Below are 20,919 nucleotides of genomic sequence, written 5' to 3'. Positions count from 1 at the left end.
TGTTTAACCGACCTGAACATGAGACTCATCCAGGGGTGGATTAGTTCCCCCTGTCCATAGTCTGGGAGGGGCGAGTGTTAGGAAAGATTTCGTTATTGTAGGGAAATTTCCTTCCATGTGGCAACCCCTAAACTTTTTGCTATTGTTTTTAACCTTGTTCTTGACTTTGCCAGGGAAGTACAGCCTTCTGCCGCACTTCCCTGGGCTTTCGCTCCTTTCTTACGGGGAAACTGACATGCCCTTAAGACAGTCAGTACCGGGGAACGTTGTTTCCCGTAGTTTCTTCTATCGTGTCGCAGCTTTAGTGCAACACGACACAAGAGGGCACTGTAAGCTAAGTTACAGCTCTCTTGGGTCTCTAGCCTTCTACAGGCCCTAGATACTCTTTTAGGATGGTATTTGATCGGTGCAAGTCATTCAGGGACTGGAATGGTGGCAGCGATCGTATTGAATATTTTGAGCTCCTTTTGCCGTTCTGAGCACGTTTTTGCACTGAACCCAAAATGGTGGCCTGGCTCCCAAAATGGCCAGACCACGAGGCTCCTTTGTCTTGTCCACTGACCGTCTTGCTCCCTTCACCTTCCCCAGGTCGAAGCGACCCGGGGCCTTCCTTATTTGGGCATGTACTTTCCCGCGAAACGTGGTTGCTTTCGCGGGCTTCTACATGTCATTTGTGTGCCTCCAGGGTGTGGGCTGGGATGTCTGGTCCCAATACACATCCTGGGTGCCAGAGAGTCTAGGGTGGTGTGAATGCCTGGGACCACCGTGGTCCGTGATTGGTCCACGTATGGTATGTGTTTTGATGAGCAGATCTCCCATTGGTTCCCCTCCGTTTTTGGCGCGAAGGGAACCGTGGATAAGAGGGGGCTGGAAACACCACTACCATGTCGATCTCCTCAGTTCTCACGAACGAAGGAATACAGGAGCCAAGTATCCTGCAACCAAGAGGCTGGACCGAGGAATCGCTGGTGACCCGCTGAAGGAATCCTCCTTTGCACTGCTGTCGTCCTGAGAGCCACTGTCCTCCTTTGATCGAACCAGAAGGCCTGTACTGGTGCTTCGACCTTTGGAATAGCAGGAACAGCTATTCCCGGCATCTACATCCTCTCCTGTCAAGTAAGCCTTCGGAAGCGTCTCTGGGCCATCCAGTTGACTGACCAGCTTACAAGGGAGCCTTGCTCTGTAACCGCCGCCAGGTTGTGCCGTATCTCGAGTCCTTGTCACTCTCCCCCGCTTCGTGCCCTTGGCGTTCCTCGGTCTGAAGGGAGGAGTGTACTTCTGACTCACATACGCACGGCCGCTCCGTTGTCCTGCTGCGGCAACAAACTGTGCCGGTTTCGTCGATTGCGACGTCTTTTTGATCTACACGACTACAAAGCATTCCCTGTTCTTCTAAACCTGCCAGCTGCTGAAACTAACGTGGAGGAGTCTGGGACCGCTTGCTTCGGGGACCGGTGAGTAGTATATCTAGGATCTGGTCGCCCTCCTGCAGTACCCATTGCTTTTCCCAGCTGTGTAAAACAGCACCCTTTTCGCCCGTACTCGCGCTCTGCTTCTGCCCGCTGTGGAGGCTGCGCTTGAGTTGCGGGCCCTGTTCTTCTTCTGCTGTGCACTAACACGAACTGCCTGACGTCCTCCGAAGAGCTTCTCCTTTTGCCCGTTGGCACCAGCGCGTGCAGGTACATTGAGCACTAGGCTCCACTCTTCGCAGGGCTTGGACTTCCATCTAGTTAGGTGCCTCTGAAGGCGAACTGGGTCGAAAGCATTATCGCACTGCCTGTTTTCCTTCCCTTGCAGGTGGACTACATATTTCGTGCTTTAAACGCTTGCGACTGTGTATTTGTATATATATTGTGTTGATTTGGTATGTGTTGGCTTAATACTGTGTTATTGTGATTTTCTCGCTACGGTCGTTGTTTTAAAGGCCTTAAAATAAATGTGTTTATATTTTTGATATAACACCTGTTTGGAGTAGTTTGTAAGCGCTCTTGCTTTGTGTGCTCATCGCGGGCTTTCAGTCACCCTCACCCCTCTTGAGACCTAGTCTTGACCGCCGCGATCGCTACCTTGATTGGTCTGGCTTGTCCAGAGGTTACCCTGTTCCAAGTAATTAGGTTGGCCTTCTGAACTTCTGCTCCACCAGGACAGAGTTCAGAAATCCGTCTTAACAACATCTCATGTTATAGGAAGGGTCTCAGGTTTGGTATAAGCATTGAGATATCACATCTCCGCTATCGGAAGTGTCTCAGGATTGGAATCGGAAGGAGTTGGATATCCCATCTCATGTTATAGGAAGGGTCTCAGGTTTGGTATTAGAAGCATTGAGATGTCACGTCTCATGCTATAGGAAGGGTCTCAGGATTGCAATAGGAAGGAGTTGGATATCACATCTCATGCTATATGAAGGGTCTCAGGTTTGGTATTACAAGCATTGTGATATTACATCTCATGCTATAGGAAGGGTCTCAGGATTGGATTGGGAAGGAGTCGGATATCACATCTCATGCTATAGGAAGGGTCTCAGGTTTGGAATGGGAAGGATTTGTATATCACATCTTGCTATAGGAAGGCCTCAGGTTTGGTATGAGAAACATTGACATATCACATCTCATGGTATAGGAAGGATCTCAGGATTGGAATGGGAAGGAGTTGGATATCCCATCTCATGTTATAGGAAGGATATCAGGTTTGGTATTAGAAGCATTGAGATATCACATCTCATGCTATAGGAAGGGTCTCAGGATTGGAATGGGAAGGAGTTGGATATCACAACTCATGCTATAGGAAGGGTCTCAGGTTTGGTGGAAGCATTGAGATATCACATCTCATGCTATAGGCAGGGTCTCAGGATTGGAATGGGAAGGAGTAGTATATGACATCTCATGTCATAGGAAGGGTCTCAGGTTTGGTATAAGCATTGATATATCACATCTCTGCTATCGGAAGGGTCTCGGAATGGGAAGGAGTTGGATATCCCATCTCATGCTATAGGAAGGGTCTCAGGTTTGGTATTAGAAGCATTGAGATATAATATCTCATGTTATAGGAAGGGTCTCAGGATTGGAATGGGAAGGACTTGGATATCACATCTCATGCTATAGGGAGGGTCTCAGGTTTGATATTAGAAGCATTGAGATATCACATCTCATGCTATCGGAAGGGTCTCAGGATTGGAATGGGAAGGAGTTGGATATCACATCTCATGCTAAAGGAAGGGTCTCAGGCTTGGAAGGGGAAGGATTAGGATATTACATCTCATGTTATAGGACGGGTCTCAGGTTTAGTATTAGAAGAATTGAGATATCACATCTCATGGTATAGGAAGGGTCTCAGGATTGGAATGGGAAGGAGTTTGATATCACATCTCATGCCATAGGAAGGGTCTCAAGTTTGGTAGAAGCATTGAGATATCACATCTCATGCTATCGGAAGGGTCTCAGGATTGGATTGGGAAGGAGTTGGATATCCCATCTCATGCTATAGGAAGGGTCTCAGGTTTGGTATTAGAAGCATTGAGATATCACATCTCATGCTATAGGAAGGGTCTCACGATTGGAATGGGAAGGAGTTGGATATCACATCTCATGCTATAGGAAGGGTCTCAGGTTTCGTATTAGAAGCATTGAGATATCAAGTCTCATGGTATAGGAAGGGTCTCAGAATTGGAATGGGAAGGAGTTGGATATCACATCTCAAGCTATAGGAAGGGTCTCAGGATTGGAATGGGAAGGAGTTTGATATCACATCTCATGCCATAATATGGGTCTCAGGTTTGGTAGAAGCATTGAGATATCACATCTCATGCTATCGGAACGGTCTCAGGATTGGATTTGGATGGAGTTGGATATCCCATCTCATGCTATAGGAAGGGTCTCAGGTTGGAATGGGAAGGAGTTGGATATCAAATCTCATTTTATAGGAAGGGTCTCAGGATTGGAATGGGAAGGACTTGGATATCACATCTCATGCTATAGGAAGGCTCTCAGGTTTGGAATGGGAAGGATTTGTATATCACATCTTGCTTTAGGAAGGGCCTCAGGTTTGGTATGAGAAACATTGACATATTACATCTCATGGTACAGGAAGGATCTCAGGATTGGAATGGGAAGGAGTTGGATATCCCATCTCATGTTATAGGAAGGATATCAGGTTTGGTATTAGAAGCATTGAGATATCACATCTCATGCTATAGGAAGGGTCTCAGGATTGGAATGGGAAGGAGTTGGATATCACATCTCATGCTATAGGAAGGGTCTCAGGTTTGGTAGAAGCATTGAGATATCACATCTCATGCTATAGGCAGGGTCTCAGGATTGGAATGGGAAGAAGTAGTATATGACATCTCATGTCATAGGAAGGGTCTCAGGTTTGGTATAAGCATTGATATATCACATCTCTGCTATCGGAAGGGTCTCGGGATTGGAATGGGAAGGAGTTAGATATCCCATCTCATGTTATAGGAAGGGTCTCAGGTTTGGTATTAGAAGCATTGAGATATAACATCTCATGTTATAGGAAGGGTCTCAGGATTGGAATGGGAAGGACTTGGATATCACATCTCATGCTATAGGGAGGTCTCAGGTTTTATATTAGAAGCATTGAGATATCACATCTCATGCTATCGGAAGGGTCTCAGGATTGGAATGGGAAGGAGTTGGATATGATATGATATGATATGGCATTTGTAACGCGCCTATACACAAGTGTTTCAAGGCGCGACGAGGCAGGGAGGGGGGAACAGGGGGAGGACAGACAACGATCCTACTAGGCCAGGTGTCATTCAGACCGGGCAAGTGCAGGGGTAGGGGGAAGGGAAAAGTGCAGTACAAGGTAAGTAGAATAGAAATAAATAGATAAATAAATAAATAGGGCCAGCTGGTGGCAAGTGCAAGGTAAGTGCAGACAAGTGCTGGGAAGGGGGGTCTGTAGGGATACAGAGACAGTCCCGCAGTGCAGGGGTTGCCGGAGAGGCAGTGCAAGTGGAGAGTGGCTGGGCCCAGGACCGAGGTCGGTGAGAGTGGCCAAGTTTCAGATTCAGTGCAGAATTTAGTGAAGAATTTAGCAGGGGAGAGGGAGAGAAAAAGCAGAAGCAAAGAGGAAGGTTTTGAGGTGCTTCCGGAACCGGAGATGGTTCTCCTCAAGTTTCAGGGAGGCAGGAAGGCTGTTCCAGAGGGAGGCTCCTGCCGCGGAGAGAGATCTACCCCCAGCTCATTGCTTCGAGAAGCGGCTGACCCTGAGGGAGTTGGAGACGGATGAGCGAAGGGCTCGGGAAGGAAGATATTTAGGAAGAGAGAGTTGCAGGTATTTAGGCCCCAGGCCCCAGAAGGCCTTGTGGACAATGCAGAGGGTTTTGAACTTAATCCTCGCAGCCACTGGGAGCCAGTGTAGAGATTTCAGTCCTGGAGAGATACGGTCCCTGGGCTTGAGGCCAAGGACAAGTCTCGCAGTTCTGTTCTGGATGAGTTGCAGAGGGCGGAGAGTGGAGGCAGGCAGATTAAGATAGAGACTGTTACAGTAGTCCAGCTTCGAGAGAACCAGGGCTCGGGAGACAGTGAGCTTCTGGGGGAAGGAGAGGAAGGGAAGAATACCTCTAAGGAGGTGCAGCTGGTAGTGTGACTTCTTAGAGACGTCAGATATATGAGGAGAGAAGGAGAGTGTGGAGTCAAAGATGACCCCGAGGTTTTTTGCCTTGCAGGTAGAAGCAGGAAGAGGCCCAAGAGAGGCTGGCCAGAGAGCTGCAGGGAAGGAGGGAGTGGGTGTGCCGATGAGTAGAATCTCAGTCTTACTAGCATTAAGGCGGAGGTCGTTAGCAGCACACCATTCCTGGATAGCAGACAGACAGTCAGAGATGAGGGCAGGAGAAGAGGAGGCCGAGGGTAGCCTGAAAATGAGCTGGGTATCGTCCGCATAGCACTGAAAGTTGGGGCAGAGGGCGGCGATGCGGTGGGCAAGAAGTGCCAGATACTGGTTGGTCACATCTCATGCTATAGGAAGGGTCTCAGGTTTGGAACTGGAAGGAGTTGGATATCACATCTCATGCTATAGGGAGGGTCTCAGGTTTGGAAGGGGATTTGGATATCACATCTCATGTTGTAGGAAGGATCTCAAGTTTGGTATTAGAAGCATTGAGATATCACATCTCATGCTATAGGATGGGTCTCAGGATTGGAATGGGAAGGAGTTGGATATCACATCTCATGCTATCGGAAGTGTCTCAGGATTGGAATGGGAAGGAGTTGGATATCACATCTCATGCTATAGGAAGGGTCTCAGGTTTGGAACTGGAAGGAGTTGGATATCACATCTCATGTTATAGGAAGCGTCTCAGGTTTGGTATAAGCATTGAGATATCATATCTCTGCTATCGGAAGTGTCTCAGGATTTGAATGGGAAGGAGTTGGATATCCCATCTCATGTTATAGGACGGGTCTCAGGTTTGGTATTAGAATCATTGAGATATCACATTGCATGCTGTAGGAAGGGTCTAAAGATTGGAATGGGAAGGACTTGGATATCACATCTCATGCTATAGGTAGGCTCTCAGGTTTGGAAAGGGAAGGAGTTGGATATCACATTTCATGTTAGAGGAAGGATCTCAGGTTTGGTATTAGAGGCATTGAGATATCACATCTCATGCCATAGGAAGGGTCTCCGGATTGGAATGGGAAGGACTTGGACATCACATCTCATGTTATAGGAAGGGTCTCAGGTTTGTTATTAGAAGGATTGAGATATCACATCTCATGTTATAGGACAGTCTCAGGTTTGGTATTAGAATCATTGAGATATCACACCTCATGGTATAGGAAGTGTTTCAGGATTGGAATGGGGAGGAGTTGGATATCATATCTCATGCTATAGGAAGGGTCTCAGGATTGGAATGGGAAGGAGTTTGATATCAAATCTCATGCCATAGGAAGGGTCTCAGGTTTGGTATTAGAAGCATTGAGATATCACAGATCATGCTATAGAAAGTGTCTGAGGATTGGAATGGGAAGGAGTTGGATATCACATCTCATGCTATAGGAAGGGTTTCTGGTTTGGTAGAAGCATTGAGATATCACATCTCATGCTATAGGAAGAGTCTCAGGATTGGAATGGGAAGGAGTTGGATATCACGTCTCATGTTATAGGAAAGGTCTCATGTTTGGTAGTAGAAACATTGAGATTTCAAATCTCATGCTATAGGAAGGGACGCAGGATTGGAATGGGACAGGGTTTTATATCACATCTCATGCCATAGTATGGGTCTCAGGTTTGGTAGAAGCATTGGGATATCACATCTCATGCTATCGGAAGGGTATCAGGATTGGATTTGGAAGGAGTTGGATATCCCATCTCATGCTGTAGGAAGGGTCTCAGGTTGGAATGGGAAGGAGTTGGATATCACATCTCTTCTATCGGAAGTGTCTCATGATTGGGATGGGAAGGAGTTGGATATCACATCTCATGTTATAGGACGGGTCTCAGGTTTGGTATTAGAAACATTGCGATATCACATCTCATGCTATCTGAAGGGTCTCAGGATTGGAATGGGAAGGAGTCGGATATCACATCTCATGTTATAGGAAGGGTCTCAGGATTGGATGGGAAGAGTTGGATATCACATCTCATGTTATAGGACGGGTCTGTGGTTTGGTATTAGAAGCATTGAGATATATCTCATGGTATAGTATGGGTCTCAGGATTGGAATGGGAAGGAGTTGGATATCACATCTCATGCTATAGGAAGGGTCTCAGGATTGGAATGGGAAGGACTTGGACATCACATCTCATGTTATAGGAAGGGTCTCAGGTTTGTTATTAGAAGGATTGAGATATCACATCTCATGTTATAGGACAGTCTCAGGTTTGGTATTAGAATCATTGAGATATCACACCTCATGGTATAGGAAGTGTTTCAGGATTGGAATGGGGAGGAGTTGGATATCATATCTCATGCTATAGGAAGGGTCTCAGGATTGGAATGGGAAGGAGTTTGATATCAAATCTCATGCCATAGGAAGGGTCTCAGGTTTGGTATTAGAAGCATTGAGATATCACAGATCATGCTATAGAAAGTGTCTGAGGATTGGAATGGGAAGGAGTTGGATATCACATCTCATGCTATAGGAAGGGTTTCTGGTTTGGTAGAAGCATTGAGATATCACATCTCATGCTATAGGAAGAGTCTCAGGATTGGAATGGGAAGGAGTTGGATATCACGTCTCATGTTATAGGAAAGGTCTCATGTTTGGTAGTAGAAACATTGAGATTTCAAATCTCATGCTATAGGAAGGGACGCAGGATTGGAATGGGACAGGGTTTTATATCACATCTCATGCCATAGTATGGGTCTCAGGTTTGGTAGAAGCATTGGGATATCACATCTCATGCTATCGGAAGGGTATCAGGATTGGATTTGGAAGGAGTTGGATATCCCATCTCATGCTGTAGGAAGGGTCTCAGGTTGGAATGGGAAGGAGTTGGATATCACATCTCTTCTATCGGAAGTGTCTCATGATTGGGATGGGAAGGAGTTGGATATCACATCTCATGTTATAGGACGGGTCTCAGGTTTGGTATTAGAAACATTGCGATATCACATCGCATGCTGTAGGAAGGGTCTCAGGTTTGGAATGGGAAGGAATTGGATATCACATCTCATGTCATAGGAAGGATCTCAGGTTTGGTATTAGAAGCATTGAGATATCACATCTCATGCTATAGGAATGGTCTCAGGATTGGAATGGGAAGGAGTTGGATATTACATTCTTGCTATAGGAAGGGTCTCATGTTTGGAATGGGAAGGAGTTGGATATCACATATGCTATAGGAAGGGTCTCAGGTTTGGAATGGGAAGGAGTTGGGTATCACATCTGTTAGGAAAGATTTCGTTATTGTAGGGAAATTTCCTTCCATGTGGCAACCCCTAAACTTTTTGCTATTGTTTTTAACCTTGTTCTTGACTTTGCCAGGGAAGTACAGCCTTCTGCCGCACTTCCCTGGGCTTTCGCTCCTTTCTTACGGGGAAACTGACATGCCCTTAAGACAGTCAGTACCGGGGAACGTTGTTTCCCGTAGTTTCTTCTATCGTGTCGCAGCTTTAGTGCAACACGACACAAGAGGGCACTGTAAGCTAAGTTACAGCTCTCTTGGGTCTCTAGCCTTCTACAGGCCCTAGATACTCTTTTAGGATGGTATTTGATCGGTGCAAGTCATTCAGGGACTGGAATGGTGGCAGCGATCGTATTGAATATTTTGAGCTCCTTTTGCCGTTCTGAGGACGTTTTTGCACTGAACCCAAAATGGTGGCCTGGCTCCCAAAATGGCCAGACCACGAGGCTCCTTTGTCTTGTCCACTGACCGTCTTGCTCCCTTCACCTTCCCCAGGTCGAAGCGACCCGGGGCCTTCCTTATTTGGGCATGTACTTTCCCGCGAAACGTGGTTGCTTTCGCGGGCTTCTACATGTCATTTGTGTGCCTCCAGGGTGTGGGCTGGGATGTCTGGTCCCAATACACATCCTGGGTGCCAGAGAGTCTAGGGTGGTGTGAATGCCTGGGACCACCGTGGTCCGTGATTGGTCCACGTATGGTATGTGTTTTGATGAGCGGATCTCCCATTGGTTCCCCTCCGTTTTTGGCGCGAAGGGAACCGTGGATAAGAGGGGGCTGGAAACACCACTACCATGTCGATCTCCTGAGTTCTCACGAACGAAGGAATACAGGAGCCAAGTATCCTGCAACCAAGAGGCTGGACCGAGGAATCGCTGGTGACCCGCTGAAGGAATCCTCCTTTGCACTGCTGTCGTCCTGAGAGCCACTGTCCTCCTCTGATCGAACCAGAAGGCCTGTACTGGTGCTTCGACCTTTGGAATAGCAGGAACAGCTATTCCCGGCATCTACATCCTCTCCTGTCAAGTAAGCCTTCGGAAGCGTCTCTGGGCCATCCAGTTGACTGACCAGCTTACAAGGGAGCCTTGCTCTGTAACCGCCGCCAGGTTGTTCCGTATCTCGAGTCCTTGTCACTCTCCCCCGCTTCGTGCCCTTGGCGTTCCTCGGTCTGAAGGGAGGAGTGTACTTCTGACTCACATACGCACGGCCGCTCCGTTGTCCTGCTGCGGCAACAAACTGTGCCGGTTTCGTCGATTGAGACGTCTTTTTGATCTACACGACTACAAAGCATTCCCTGTTCTTCTAAACCTGCCAGCTGCTGAAACTAACGTGGAGGAGTCTGGGACCGCTTGCTTCGGGGACCGGTGAGTAGTATATCTAGGATCTGGTCGCCCTCCTGCAGTACCCATTGCTTTTCCCCGCTGTGTAAAACAGCACCCTTTTCGCCCGTACTCGCGCTCTGCTTCTGCCCGCTGTGGAGGCTGCGCTTGAGTTGCGGGCCCTGTTCTTCTTCTGCTGTGCACTAACACGAACTGCCTGACGTCCTCCGAAGAGCTTCTCCTTTTGCCCGTTGGCACCAGCGCGTGCAGGTACATTGAGCACTAGGCTCCACTCTTCGCAGGGCTTGGACTTCCATCTAGTTAGGTGCCTCTGAAGGCGAACTGGGTCGAAAGCATTATCGCACTGCCTGTTTTCCTTCCCTTGCAGGTGGACTACATATTTCGTGCTTTAAACGCTTGCGACTGTGTATTTGTATATATATTGTGTTGATTTGGTATGTGTTGGCTTAATACTGTGTTATTGTGATTTTCTCGCTACGGTCGTTGTTTTAAAGGCCTTAAAATAAATGTGTTTATATTTTTGATATAACACCTGTTTGGAGTAGTTTGTAAGCGCTCTTGCTTTGTGTGCTCATCGCGGGCTTTCAGTCACCCTCACCCCTCTTGAGACCTAGTCTTGACCGCCGCGATCGCTACCTTGATTGGTCTGGCTTGTCCAGAGGTTACCCTGTTCCAAGTAATTAGGTTGGCCTTCTGAACTTCTGCTCCACCAGGACAGAGTTCAGAAATCCGTCTTAACAAATTGGTGTACAGCGGTGGGATACGACTGAAGGTATCCGGTGTTGCGCACGGGCTAGGGCATTTCAGGTTATTCCAAACAGTATACGTAGTGAATTGTTTTAATATAACTTTAAAAAGGCCATAGTCCTATCACACAGTATGGAAACAAGTACGTTGTTAACTTTAAATGCTTCCAAATCAGAAACGCTGAAAAAGATGTGTGCGGAGAGAGGTGTTTCCTCTCAAGGCACAAAATTGGAAATGATCCAAAGAATCGTGGCGTGGCAAGAAGCGCAGCTTGACGCTATTACTTCTGAGGACAGTGCGGAAGGTGGTGGGGCTGCTCTCACTGGCAGAACCGACGGTTCTGTCGCCGCACTGTTCCACCGCGACCACGAGGACAGGGAGGACGAGATGTCTAATGTTTCCTCTGCCAGTGCTGACGGGGAGGATAGGCTTGAATTCAAGAAGCAAGAGCTGCGGTTTAGGCAGCAGGAGCTTGAATTCAGCATAGCCAAACTGAAAATCGAACAGGCAGAAAAACAAAAAGACAGGGATCACCAGTTGGAACTGGCCAAGCTTCAGGTTGCAAATGGGTCCACGGGTCCTGGACATGGGTCTGGGGCCTCCTCTCATCCACGGTTTCCTAAAGATCTGCTCAGTGTGTATGAGGAACGGAATGACATTATGGACTGGCTGAATGCGTTTGAGTATGCATGCGAAGTTCAGAAAGTTGACAATGCTGACAAGATTGCGTGGCTGCTCAGTAGACTGCCCCATTCTGGCTGTAGTGCCATTATGGAGATGTCGAAGGCTGAGCGAGCTGATTTCGCAATGTTGAAGCAGACTCTCATTTTAAAGTTTGGGAAGACTCCGGCCCAATATTTAAAGCGTTTTCGAGAGTATAAGAAAAAGGAAGGTGGTACTTGGGTATCTTATGTCACTGAATCTTTGAAAAACTTAACTGGCTGGGTCGAAGGCTATAAGGTTTCTACCTTCGCCGGCATTATAAATCTTGTCATGCTGGAACACATTTTTGCTTCTTCTTCCCCGGAGCTTAAGCAGCACTTGGCCGATTCGAAGGAGATAGATCCTAAGAAGCTGGCCATGGCCGCCGACTTATGGGTGTCACATCGAGTGTCCCATAAGGACAAAACTCATCCTGGTAAGCAGGAGGAAGGGAAAAAGTCCAAAGATATGGAGGGTGGAGAATCTGCTAAATCTTCTTCCCAAAAGGGCCACAAAAAGAAAAGCAAGGGTAAGACACAAGAGAACTCACAGGGTAGTAGAGGTCCGCCTCCGAAACAGAACTCTGGTTACAATAAGCCTCCCTATGTAAACAGACCCATAGGATCTTGTTTTGCTTGTGGAGCAACTGACCATGTGAAGGGGGATCCCCGTTGTAAGGTTAGACCTTTGGGGGTCCACTCCGCTAATCTGGCCTTCTCCTCCTACGAGGAAGAAGAGATTACAGGAGCATCCTTCTCCTCAGACTCATTTCCCAGCGGAATAGAGGCTGAGGTAGTTTTAGTGTCCCTGGGTTCCTGGGAGCCTAAAGTCGCCGAGGCGTATGCTAGGATTCCGGATAATACCAAGCACTACTTTAAAGACAGTGTGCTGATCAATGGAGTAGATACTCCAGCTCTTAGGGATAGTGGGTGCAGTCGCACTGTAGTGGATTCTACCTTGGTAGACTCAGAGGAAGTTGCCAGAGCTACTCTGATGCCCACTAAGTTGGCTGACGGCCCCCTCCGTATGTTTCCCGTGATCCCTGTTAATCTTACTTTAAATGGTACAGCAGTCAGGATTCCAGTGAGCATTCAGAGAAACGTCCCGGGAAAGGTCTTACTAGGTAATGATCTCAGAGCTTTAGGGCTCGTAGGAGACACTGCCGAACGACCCTACACACGGTCTCAAGCACGGGCAGCATTGGCCAAGTCCAATACGCCGCCCCAGCCGAAGGGGAAACCCAAGGCGAAAGGAGTCAACAAGTCAAGACGAGGGAAAGAGAATATTCCCCCGAGCTCGCCTACCACTGCGGTGGAGGAAGTTGGTCAATCGCCCGGGCCTGACGAGGAAGTGGCGATGCCTGAAGTATTCGACCCCAACGATCATCCTGAACTAAACGACTTGTTAGTTGAAGGAGGTCCTGATAGGGACGAATTCAGTAAAGGCCAACGTGAGTGCCCATCTCTGGAAGGCCTAAGGAGACAGGCCTGCTCCCAGCTTGAGGGTGAACCTCATGGGACGCATAGGATTTATTGGGAAGGTGGACTCCTGTATAGTGAGCCCACAGAGTCTACAGAAGGAGACCATAGGAGGTTGGTGGTTCCCCTTGCTGTTAGGCCCTTCCTCCTGCAGTTGGCGCATGAAGTTCCCCTTGCTGGTCACCTTGGTATGAAGAGGACCAAGCAAAGGTTATCCATGCACTTCTACTGGCCCAAGATGGGGGTGCAAGTAGAAAGTCACTGCAGGAGTTGTGCCTCCTGCCAGTTGTCTGGTAAGGTTGGCGCGACAATCCAAGCTCCGTTGGTACCGCTCCCAGTTGTGGGGGTACCATTTGAAAGGGTAGGGATCGACATCGTCGGTCCCCTTGACCCGCAAACATCCTCAGGCAATAGGTTTATCCTGGTGCTGGTCGACCATGCAACCAGGTATCCTGAGGCCATCCCATTAAAAACTGTAACTGCCAAGTCAGTTGCAAAAGCTTTACTCGGCATATTTACTAGGGTTGGCTTCCCTAAAGAAGTTGTGTCAGATCGTGGCAGCAACTTTATGTCGAAGTATATGCAGGCTATGTGGAAAGAATGTGGGGTCACCTACAAGTTCTCTTCTGCATACCACCCCCAGACCAATGGTCTGGTAGAACGCTTCAACAGAACGTTAAAGAGCATGATTGGGGCTCTGGAGGAGCCCCAGAGAAGAAAATGGGATCTTCTTTTACCATGTTTACTGTTTGCCTACCGAGAGGTACCACAGGAGGGTGTTGGCTTCAGCCCCTTCGAACTTCTGTTCGGTCATCCCGTACGGGGACCCTTAGCCATCGTCAAAGAGGGATGGGAGATGCCCACTCCCCCTGTTACTACCAATGTAGTTGATTATGTGCTGGGGCTCAGAAAACGGATGGTACTTCTGATGGGCTTGGCTAGTGATAAATTGAAGGCAGGGCAAGCGCTGGTGAAACATTGGTACGACCAGAAAGCTTCCCTCATCAACTTTACACCTGGTCAGCAAGTCCTGATCATGAATCCCATAAGGCCTCGAGCTTTACAGGACAAATGGTCAGGCCCTTACACAGTGGTGGAGCCCCTGGGTGAGGTAAACTATTTAGTGGACCTTGGAAGGCCTGGACAGGCTCCAAAAGTGTTCCACGTGAATAGGCTGAAGGCTTTCGTCCCAAGAGTCGAAATCGCAGCACTGCTACTGGCTTCAGACGTTGAGGAAGAGGAGTCTGAACCTCTCCCCGACCTGTTCCAAGGCGGTCCTTCAGATAGCTCCTTTGAGGGTGTCCGTGTGGCCCCTCACCTGACTTCTGATCAGCAGGCTGAGGTGAAAAGTTTGCTTCGGCAGTTTTCCCCCCTGTTTTCACAGTCGCCTGGTTTGACACCTTGGTGCAAACATAACATTGACACAGGAGACAGTGTACCTACCAAAAGTAGGGGATACAGAATGTCGGATAAAGTGCGGTCTTATATTAAGACCGAGGTCAACAAAATGTTAGACCTTGGGGTGATTGAACCCTCTAGTAGTCCTTGGTCCAGCCCTGTGGTTTTGGTTCCAAAGGCAGGCACTTCTGAATTGAGGTTCTGCGTGGATTACAGGGCTCTGAATGCTGTCACCAAGACAGATGCACACCCCTTGCCTCGAACAGATGAGCTGGTGGATACTTTGGGTGCCTCCAAGTACCTCAGCACGTTTGACCTTACTGCTGGCTATTGGCAAATAGCGCTAGCAGAACATGCTAAGGAGAAGACAGCATTTTCTACTCCAGACGGCCTTTACCAATTCCGGGTAATGCCGTTCGGGTTGAAGAATGCACCTGCCACTTTCCAGAGGCTTGTGAATCATGTGTTGAATGGGTTGGACGAATTCTGTCTCGCATATCTGGACGATATAGCAGTTTTCAGTGCCACCTGGGAAGACCATGTGAAACACTTTGGGATTGTGCTCCAGGCTCTTCAGAAAGCCCACTTGACCATAAAGGCTAGTAAATGCCAGATTGGACAAGGCTCAGTGGTTTACCTTGGACATGAAGTAGGTGGAGGGAGGATACAGCCTCTACCCAGTAAAGTACAAGCAGTACAAGACTGGCCTACCCCCACTACGCAAACCCAGGTGAGAGCCTTCTTAGGACTCACGGGGTATTATCGGAATTTTATGGCAGACTATGGCACCATAGCTGCTCCTCTGACTGCCCTCACAACTCCGAAGAAACCCAAGAAGGTAACTTGGACTGACGAGTGTGAGAAGGCCTTCAATGGCTTGAAAGACTCCTTGTGCCAGGCCCCTGTCCTCAGGGCCCCTGATTATCAAAGACCTTTTATCGTGCAGACGGACGCCTCTGACACTGGGATAGGAGCTGTACTATCACAAGTAGATGAGAAGGGTAAGGAACACCCTATCGGTTTTATTAGTCGCCAGCTTAAGGACAGAGAGCTCAGATGGTCCACGGTAGAGAAAGAATGTTTCTCTGTTGTGTGGGCCCTAAGGAAGCTGAGGCCCTACCTCTATGGGACCCACTTCACTGTGCAAACTGACCATAAGCCGTTAAAGTGGCTAATGAACATGAAGGGGGAGAATCCAAAGTTGCTTAGGTGGTCCATAAGTCTACAAGGCTTCGACTTCACTATTGAGCATAGGCCAGGTGTCCAACATAGCAATGCTGATGGGTTGTCCAGAATGTTTAACCGACCTGAACATGAGACTCATCCAGGGGTGGATTAGTTCCCCCTGTCCATAGTCTGGGAGGGGCGAGTGTTAGGAAAGATTTCGTTATTGTAGGGAAATTTCCTTCCATGTGGCAACCCCTAAACTTTTTGCTATTGTTTTTAACCTTGTTCTTGACTTTGCCAGGGAAGTACAGCCTTCTGCCGCACTTCCCTGGGCTTTCGCTCCTTTCTTACGGGGAAACTGACATGCCCTTAAGACAGTCAGTACCGGGGAACGTTGTTTCCCGTAGTTTCTTCTATCGTGTCGCAGCTTTAGTGCAACACGACACAAGAGGGCACTGTAAGCTAAGTTACAGCTCTCTTGGGTCTCTAGCCTTCTACAGGCCCTAGATACTCTTTTAGGATGGTATTTGATCGGTGCAAGTCATTCAGGGACTGGAATGGTGGCAGCGATCGTATTGAATATTTTGAGCTCCTTTTGCCGTTCTGAGCACGTTTTTGCACTGAACCCAAAATGGTGGCCTGGCTCCCAAAATGGCCAGACCACGAGGCTCCTTTGTCTTGTCCACTGACCGTCTTGCTCCCTTCACCTTCCCCAGGTCGAAGCGACCCGGGGCCTTCCTTATTTGGGCATGTACTTTCCCGCGAAACGTGGTTGCTTTCGCGGGCTTCTACATGTCATTTGTGTGCCTCCAGGGTGTGGGCTGGGATGTCTGGTCCCAATACACATCCTGGGTGCCAGAGAGTCTAGGGTGGTGTGAATGCCTGGGACCACCGTGGTCCGTGATTGGTCCACGTATGGTATGTGTTTTGATGAGCGGATCTCCCATTGGTTCCCCTCCGTTTTTGGCGCGAAGGGAACCGTGGATAAGAGGGGGCTGGAAACACCACTACCATGTCGATCTCCTCAGTTCTCACGAACGAAGGAATACAGGAGCCAAGTATCCTGCAACCAAGAGGCTGGACCGAGGAATCGCTGGTGACCCGCTGAAGGAATCCTCCTTTGCACTGCTGTCGTCCTGAGAGCCACTGTCCTCCTTTGATCGAACCAGAAGGCCTGTACTGGTGCTTCGACCTTTGGAATAGCAGGAACAGCTATTCCCAGCATCTACATCCTCTCCTGTCAAGTAAGCCTTCGGAAGCGTCTCTGGGCCATCCAGTTGACTGACCAGCTTACAAGGGAGCCTTGCTCTGTAACCGCCGCCAGGTTGTGCCGTATCTCGAGTCCTTGTCACTCTCCCCCGCTTCGTGCCCTTGGCGTTCCTCGGTCTGAAGGGAGGAGTGTACTTCTGACTCACATACGCACGGCCGCTCCGTTGTCCTGCTGCGGCAACAAACTGTGCCGGTTTCGTCGATTGGGACGTCTTTTTGATCTACACGACTACAAAGCATTCCCTGTTCTTCTAAACCTGCCAGCTGCTGAAACTAACGTGGAGGAGTCTGGGACCGCTTGCTTCGGGGACCGGTGAGTAGTATATCTAGGATCTGGTCGCCCTCCTGCAGTACCCATTGCTTTTCCCCGCTGTGTAAAACAGCACCCTTTTCGCCCGTACTCGCGCTCTGCTTCTGCCCGCTGTGGAGGCTGCGCTTGAGTTGCGGGCCCTGTTCTTCTTCTGCTGTGCACTAACACGAACTGCCTGACGTCCTCCGAAGAGCTTCTCCTTTTGCCCGTTGGCACCAGCGCGTGCAGGTACATTGAGCACTAGGCTCCACTCTTCGCAGGGCTTGGACTTCCATCTAGTTAGGTGCCTCTGAAGGCGAACTGGGTCGAAAGCATTATCGCACTGCCTGTTTTCCTTCCCTTGCAGGTGGACTACATATTTCGTGCTTTAAACGCTTGCGACTGTGTATTTGTATATATATTGTGTTGATTTGGTATGTGTTGGCTTAATACTGTGTTATTGTGATTTTCTCGCTACGGTCGTTGTTTTAAAGGCCTTAAAATAAATGTGTTTATATTTTTGATATAACACCTGTTTGGAGTAGTTTGTAAGCGCTCTTGCTTTGTGTGCTCATCGCGGGCTTTCAGTCACCCTCACCCCTCTTGAGACCTAGTCTTGACCGCCGCGATCGCTACCTTGATTGGTCTGGCTTGTCCAGAGGTTACCCTGTTCCAAGTAATTAGGTTGGCCTTCTGAACTTCTGCTCCACCAGGACAGAGTTCAGAAATCCGTCTTAACAACATCTCATGTTATAGGAAGGGTCTCAGGTTTGGTATAAGCATTGAGATATCACATCTCCGCTATCGGAAGTGTCTCAGGATTGGAATCGGAAGGAGTTGGATATCCCATCTCATGTTATAGGAAGGGTCTCAGGTTTGGTATTAGAAGCATTGAGATGTCACGTCTCATGCTATAGGAAGGGTCTCAGGATTGCAATAGGAAGGAGTTGGATATCACATCTCATGCTATATGAAGGGTCTCAGGTTTGGTATTACAAGCATTGTGATATTACATCTCATGCTATAGGAAGGGTCTCAGGATTGGATTGGGAAGGAGTCGGATATCACATCTCATGCTATAGGAAGGGTCTCAGGTTTGGAATGGGAAGGATTTGTATATCACATCTTGCTATAGGAAGGCCTCAGGTTTGGTATGAGAAACATTGACATATCACATCTCATGGTATAGGAAGGATCTCAGGATTGGAATGGGAAGGAGTTGGATATCCCATCTCATGTTATAGGAAGGATATCAGGTTTGGTATTAGAAGCATTGAGATATCACATCTCATGCTATAGGAAGGGTCTCAGGATTGGAATGGGAAGGAGTTGGATATCACATCTCATGCTATAGGAAGGGTCTCAGGTTTGGTGGAAGCATTGAGATATCACATCTCATGCTATAGGCAGGGTCTCAGGATTGGAATGGGAAGGAGTAGTATATGACATCTCATGTCATAGGAAGGGTCTCAGGTTTGGTATAAGCATTGATATATCACATCTCTGCTATCGGAAGGGTCTCGGAATGGGAAGGAGTTGGATATCCCATCTCATGCTATAGGAAGGGTCTCAGGTTTGGTATTAGAAGCATTGAGATATAATATCTCATGTTATAGGAAGGGTCTCAGGATTGGAATGGGAAGGACTTGGATATCACATCTCATGCTATAGGGAGGGTCTCAGGTTTGATATTAGAAGCATTGAGATATCACATCTCATGCTATCGGAAGGGTCTCAGGATTGGAATGGGAAGGAGTTGGATATCACATCTCATGCTAAAGGAAGGGTCTCAGGCTTGGAAGGGGAAGGATTAGGATATTACATCTCATGTTATAGGACGGGTCTCAGGTTTAGTATTAGAAGAATTGAGATATCACATCTCATGGTATAGGAAGGGTCTCAGGATTGGAATGGGAAGGAGTTTGATATCACATCTCATGCCATAGGAAGGGTCTCAAGTTTGGTAGAAGCATTGAGATATCACATCTCATGCTATCGGAAGGGTCTCAGGATTGGATTGGGAAGGAGTTGGATATCCCATCTCATGCTATAGGAAGGGTCTCAGGTTTGGTATTAGAAGCATTGAGATATCACATCTCATGCTATAGGAAGGGTCTCACGATTGGAATGGGAAGGAGTTGGATATCACATCTCATGCTATAGGAAGGGTCTCAGGTTTCGTATTAGAAGCATTGAGATATCAAGTCTCATGGTATAGGAAGGGTCTCAGAATTGGAATGGGAAGGAGTTGGATATCACATCTCAAGCTATAGGAAGGGTCTCAGGATTGGAATGGGAAGGAGTTTGATATCACATCTCATGCCATAATATGGGTCTCAGGTTTGGTAGAAGCATTGAGATATCACATCTCATGCTATCGGAACGGTCTCAGGATTGGATTTGGATGGAGTTGGATATCCCATCTCATGCTATAGGAAGGGTCTCAGGTTGGAATGGGAAGGAGTTGGATATCAAATCTCATTTTATAGGAAGGGTCTCAGGATTGGAATGGGAAGGACTTGGATATCACATCTCATGCTATAGGAAGGCTCTCAGGTTTGGAATGGGAAGGATTTGTATATCACATCTTGCTTTAGGAAGGGCCTCAGGTTTGGTATGAGAAACATTGACATATTACATCTCATGGTACAGGAAGGATCTCAGGATTGGAATGGGAAGGAGATGGATATCCCATCTCATGTTATAGGAAGGATATCAGGTTTGGTATTAGAAGCATTGAGATATCACATCTCATGCTATAGGAAGGGTCTCAGGATTGGAATGGGAAGGAGTTGGATATCACATCTCATGCTATAGGAAGGGTCTCAGGTTTGGTAGAAGCATTGAGATATCACATCTCATGCTATAGGCAGGGTCTCAGGATTGGAATGGGAAGAAGTAGTATATGACATCTCATGTCATAGGAAGGGTCTCAGGTTTGGTATAAGCATTGATATATCACATCTCTGCTATCGGAAGGGTCTCGGGATTGGAATGGGAAGGAGTTAGATATCCCATCTCATGTTATAGGAAGGGTCTCAGGTTTGGTATTAGAAGCATTGAGATATAACATCTCATGTTATAGGAAGGGTCTCAGGATTGGAATGGGAAGGACTTGGATATCACATCTCATGCTATAGGGAGGTCTCAGGTTTTATATTAGAAGCATTGAGATATCACATCTCATGCTATCGGAAGGGTCTCAGGATTGGAATGGGAAGGAGTTTTATATCACATCTCATGCCATAGGAAGGGTCTCAGGTTTGGTAGAAGCATTGAGATATCACATCTCATGCTATCGGAAGGGTCTCAGGATTGGATTGGGAAGGAGTTGGATATCCCATCTCATGCTATAGGAAGGGTCTCAGGTTTGGTATTAGAAGCATTGAGATATCACATCTTATGCTATAGGAAGGGTCTCAGGATTGGAATGGGAAGGAGTTGGATATCACATCTCATGCTATAGGAAGGGTCTCAGGTTTCGTATTAGAAGCATTGAGATATCAAGTCTCATGGTATAGGAAGGGTCTCAGAATTGGAATGGGAAGGAGTTGGATATCACATCTCAAGCTATAGGAAGGGTCTCAGGATTAGAATGGGAAGGAGTTTGATATCACATCTCATGCCATAGTATGGGTCTCAGGTTTGGTAGAAG

Source organism: Ambystoma mexicanum, chromosome 4q (assembly GCF_040938575.1).
Source record: "Ambystoma mexicanum isolate Mex_15411 chromosome 4q, UKY_AmexF1_1, whole genome shotgun sequence".
In the NCBI taxonomy this organism is placed as follows: domain Eukaryota; kingdom Metazoa; phylum Chordata; class Amphibia; order Caudata; family Ambystomatidae; genus Ambystoma; species Ambystoma mexicanum.
This window is presented reverse-complemented; position numbering follows the sequence as displayed.